The sequence below is a fragment of the Pholis gunnellus genome (assembly GCF_910591455.1).
Source record: "Pholis gunnellus genome assembly, chromosome: 15".
Taxonomy (NCBI): domain Eukaryota; kingdom Metazoa; phylum Chordata; class Actinopteri; order Perciformes; family Pholidae; genus Pholis; species Pholis gunnellus.
In genome coordinates, this window is record NC_136542.1 from 8,085,503 (window position 1) to 8,091,502 (window position 6,000).

Consider the following 6,000-nt stretch of genomic DNA (forward strand, 5'->3'; position numbering starts at 1 on the left):
GCAATGGAATAGCAGAGTTAGTGTGGTTGTGTCGTAAAAAGAAATGCTCCAGTCTCCACAAACAAACACGGTTAAATAAAGATAAAGAGGGGAGGAGAAAGCAGTCAGATTCATCCGCTGTAGTTTCAGAGACGTGGTAACGGATCCAGCTAACTGAAGCCACATTGTTCTCCTCTCTGTGCTTCACCACGGGTCCCCGGGGCCCGTTGACATGACACAAATTTTCCGCTGACAATAAAATAAATGAATAAATATACAAAGGGTTGGTGATTCCCAAATGAGTCGGGAGCATTTACAGTTGTCGTGCTTTTTTTATTATTATTTTTTTTTACTGCAAGAGCATACTTGAGGGCTGCAGCTGGAGATCACACACAGACACACACACACACACACACACACACACACAGACTTCGAAGACGGGGACAGGCCCCTGAGGGGCCCGCTGGGTTAGATACCGCTAACAGTAAGCTTTGGATTTTCTTTTCAAATGTTTGAAACTGAAAGGTCACGCACTCAAAGCCTTTCTCCCCATCGGAAAATCTAATATATAATGGCTGCGTGTTTATACGTACATCTATATCCTTTTATCATTCAGGAAACACAAATATGACATTTCTGTGTTGACGCATGCAAACATTGTATCCTTTTCACAAAAACCCAAATAAGCTCATGGAAGAAAAGCTTAATGGGAAAAAGTTGAAATAAGAATCCCACTGTCTTAATGATATTGGATTATGATGCATGTGTCCATGTTTTTCCAGTTATTGTTGTCTTTAGCGGTTTGGCTCACTTTGAATGGTTTCTGAGGCCTCATTTGAAATGTTTTATTTGTTCATGTGTGTGGTCATATCCGGGAGCACGATCTAGAAAAAAATATGTATAAACATAGTATTCTGAATTTGATCTTAACCAGAATACAACAAAAACATATAAAAAAGGAAAAGTGTGTGTGAGTAAACCTCCCTCCACCCTCTTTGTTCCTGTAGCAAACACCTTCCATCCCAAGCTGCTTCCTCCCTTCTAGGTGAGAAAAACGGGAGGCCCCCGGTCCCTGCTGCGGGAGCCCGCTGGTCACCAGGGCAACTGCTCAAACACGCCAGTGGTTGGTGTTGGTGTTGGGGTAACTGCCAAATTTGTTGCGTTACTCCGTCGATTTCCCCTCCAGCCCTTTTGCCCCACCCACAGGGCGCCTGGGGAGAGGAGGTGAGAACACAGAGGAGGTGAGAACACCGAGTGGAGAGGGTGGGGAGGGAGGAGAGGAAAAGTCTCTCCTCCCATCACAGAACTTCTGGCTGGCTTTTTATTTATCCATCACAAAAAAACACACTGGAAGCTAACTGTGAAGAGGTCGGGGTTTGGATGCATGTTGTACTTTCCCAAAACTTGAAGGCCTTATTCAGACTGAATGATCATTTTAGATACGGTCATCATCACATTGCAAGAGGGAAACAAAAAAAAGAAGGGGTTTCTGGCTCAGCTTTTGCTGCAACACAATACAACCTCATCTGCATTGGCCGATCAAATACATGCAATGACACATTTTGTGTAGCAGGGCCAGGAGCCAGGAGTTCAGAAAGATCCAGGTGATGAGTCCAGATGCCGACAGCAGAATCCCCACACATACAAGAAGTTCTGGAAAAGCTACCAACCAAGCTCTGTCCAAGTGAAATTTGTATTTGAAAGAAAATCCCCAGATTCCACATTTCATATCTCATGTAAACTGTATCACCCATTATGTTCTGAAGTTGTTTCAAGCCTTGTCAGAACTGCCAGATGCTTATAATCATTACTGTATATTATTGTTGTTGACCAAAACAGTCACATTTTATGATAATTATACTCTAAAAAAATATATCAGAATCATTCTAGGAAAAACAATACATGTATTTAGTGTGTAACTGTTTTAATGTGAATTGTTCCTCATATTACTAAAGCCTCCAATTTCCCAGAAATATTAACAGAAGACAGGACCTCAGCGTCCTCAGGGGTCTGGTGCAGTGCTTTGCAATGTGAATCACATTATTCTGCTTTGCAAACATGGTTCAAATGTCATAGTAATTATTTTCCAGAGAAGTAGAACCTGTACTTCAATACTTGTATGAATCAAACTACATCATACTAGATCATATCTGATTTTTCTCACTGGTACTTTCAGCTACACACCCACGCTCACGTGTCTTTAGAATATGTGACATTTTCCTATAATTGCCTGCTCACACTCTTCTAGCTGGAGGCGGGCCCACCTGGACGATTTGTGCACAACTGTAGTCTTTCACTGCCAGCCACTGAGCGGTTATTAGTAAGTGTCATGCTCAAAGGCACTTTACCGGTGTTTTTTAAAAAGAGAGAACAAAACATTTTGCCCGGTAGGGATTCAATTATGTAATCAGTATTACATACAGTTGGCTGGTGTGACTCACTCCCAGATTTTGCTCATCGGCCTTAGTGTCTCTTCGGCGTGATACCAAATCCAAAAGTTTGAATGAAGGCTCCTGAAGAGGGGTTGTTGACAAAAGGACAACAAACATTTACAGAAGCTGCTGCACCCTCTTTGGCAAGAAGAGCGGGAGATGACATCAGAGGACAACACAGTAATTCACTGTTTACGCGGTTTATTTCGGGGCTTGATTATGTGTAACTCCACAGCGCTTTAGAGGCTTTAAGAACACTTCGAACCGACGGGGCCTCAGCCGTTGTTATTATTGCCTGCATCTGTTGAAAACCAAATAATGGCGGGTGGTCACCTTTCATCATGGAATGACGGGAATGGGTTCTGTAAGGTGAAACCGTGCAACACAGCCATGGCTGTGACATCATTGCTTTTAAATTTGTTGTCCGTCCGCTCGCTAGCAGTGACAGAAACCATCTGTTGGAGGAGCCTGGATGATCAAGGGAGCAGCAGTGTGTGTGTGTGTGAGAGTGTGTGCATCTGTGCATATAGGACAGTATGTGTGAGCCCAGTCTTACTAAATTCTTGTATTTCGGGGTTTCACTGTAAGGTTTTAAGCTGTTCAACCCACTTTGAGCTTTAATGCGCTCTCAGGAGAACGATGTGTACGATTGTGAGAGAAGGTTTTCTGGGTGAATGTCGAAGAAATACCTCAAAACTCTCTGACACTCTCCCGGTCTCTTCCATGAGGCCTATGCTATTTGTGCAACCCAGTCTACAATAAATACACGTATGACTGCACATACACACAACCACAGAGACACACACACACTGTTACCCATTATCGCCACCCTGCCCACACTCTATTTCAGTCTGGACTTTACCGTTCCAGGGACCGCAGGCCACGCCACATAGAGAGGACGACTGTGTTGGGCTCTCTAACCCCAGTCAGACCAGGCTATTCGCCGGGGCGGGGCGGAGCGGTGGCGGCGGGGAGGTGGGGTGAAGTTGGTGGTGGTGGTGGTGGTAGTGGGGAAGAAGGGGCGTGTAGTGCTATCTCGCAGCTGTTTTGCTAAGGACGGCGAGGTCTCTCAGCATAAATTTCACTGATATCACCTCCATCAGAGGGCCATAAAGCTGATTTATTATAAATACAGCTCGCATGTGTTTACTGCGCGCATTCTTGGGCCTGCAACATCTTTCAAAGTGAGCACTTGCAGGTGCTCTGGCTCAGTCTCCGTGGGGCAGATTGGAAGAAATCAAGGAAGAAAAAAAAAGAGGAGGAAAAAAAACAACGACCGGGAGAAAGAAGGGAGCGATGCACAGGGGAGGGAGAGAGAAGGGATAACTGATGATGGCGAGCTAGGAAAACACGGCAGCCATTACGGCGGTGATTTAACTGAGTCTGAGGTGATAAGGATAATGTGTGAAAGTATTGAGTTACTTTCTGTCACCATACTTTCAGCTCCCAGAAAATAAATCTGCAGGTGAAATCCCAGCTAATCGGCCTCTGCTGCAAACATTCCTCCTTTGAGATACTCTAACAAATCTAACAGCTTTGGGCAGATGAGCTCATGGTGCACGGAGGGCCACAGCGGAATTGTGATTTCAGTTATAGCAACCATTGTAGAAAACTACGGATGGAGGACAATTATGCACAGTTGTGGAATTTAAAGGATGTTTAAAGACGAAGGAACCTTAACGCAAGGGTCCACTTACTCACTTGCTGTGGAGCTTTCGGCTGTATCGCACAGTCCTCTTCAGCAGATTGTGTTTGCTCAGTTATCTTTTGAACTGTAAACGTTCAAACTTTCTGTGATTCTGAGCAGCTTTAGAGGTTCGGCATGCTTCAAATGAAGCATGTACAAAGTGTAGTTACAAACATGTCTTAAGGCAAACGTTTCGGACAGCCACTCGCGAAAGGGATTGCACTCATTTGCGCGTATGAGAAGTGACGGAAGTAATTCTGTGAAGAAAGTCTGCAGTCAGATGATCATACAGGTTTTAAACATATATCGCCAGCTTAGTCAAATATAGTGTGAAGAGAAAACAAAAGGAAATGGTTAATGTTTACCATCGTCTGCAATCCAGGATCAACTTTGACCTGTCGGGCTTGCCGTAGCTGTGCTTTGATTTTGACAAACATTGAGATAACCCTGTTAGCCAAAACTAGAAAAATGAATGAATTAAGTAAATTCAATAAATTCAACTTAAACCTCAGCGTCTCATTAAGGCTTTCCTACTGGTAGGAGACCCGACAACACAATGAAGAGCTTATACATCTAATCTGTTGTGATGAATGACTGCATGGACGAATTAAAAATAAACCAGTCATCCTTAAAATAAAGTAATTTCTGTTGCCTCTAATTTGAATGAACGTCCACTGAAATAAATTCAAATTTACATTCACTATAAACTTTGCATGAATGACTAATTTAGACTTAAACGGTAACTCTAATAACACATATGAGGTTCCTCACATTTTAGCCACAGTACCTTGTGTACTTCCTTTTTATCTTACACTCCGCATCTTTATTAGTTAACTGCTTCTGTTTTCAGACCAGCAGTAGGATTTAATCTCATCCCTTCACTCTCTTGACATGAATCTGTTTGTATACCAGCCCTGCTGTCAGAGAGCATGGGAAAAACACTTTTCAGTGATGACATCAAGTGGTATTTAATCTTGTTTATGAAATAAAGACTTGGCACTAGTGATGTAGAGTTGAGAAAATGAACAGTTCTCATCTTACAAGTCCTGTTTATTTTAAGCACTTTAAACCATTAACATATCAGGGGTTTGTTCTTAATCTTGCCACTTTATTGTTTGATTGCAAAGCACTATGACAAAAAGATAGCATCTAAAGGAAACAAAATGGAGTCCAGATGACCGAGAAGGGACGATCCTTCACCGCTGCTCGGTGGATTTGCTTTCTCTTGATCTCACCTCAGTTTCCGAGAGTGACACGGCAGAAAGGACGAGGGATAAGCGAAGGAAGGAAGGAAGGAAGGAAGGAAGGAAGGAAGGAAGGAAGGAAGGAAGGGGGGCATCTTGGCTCAGAACCCATAGGAAGATCAGCAAATCTCTTAAAAAGAGAGCGGAGAGGGAAGAAATGTGAGTCATTCCAGAAATGCGAGGGAGCTGCTTGCTTTGTGGATACAACAGGAGATTGACTAAACCTAACACCGGGAACGCACTGCTGAGCTGCATCATTGTGTCTCTCTGACCTTACGCACAAACACACTCATACATTATCTTTTGCGAAACACAATTATCTGATGCAAAGACGAGGCCGAAAGTGAACGAAAAGTGACGCTAAAGGGCTGATGTTAGATAAAGCAGAGTAGAAATTACAGCTACCGATTTATTTGGCTCGTGAAGAGACAGAGACAATTTAAGAATAAGTCTTTCACTTTGATGGAAGCCTTTTAGCAGACCTGTCAGCGACGATTGTGGTCCCTTCAGGCTCAAACTGTTCTAACCTTCTCCTCCCCAGTGCCTCAGCGCTTCTAATCAATCTTCTGCCTCGTCCCCTCCTCTCTTCTATTTGTTAAACACTTCACAGTAAAAGCAGCTTTGGTAAACAGTAACGTTAAGCTACCATTGTTTTAGA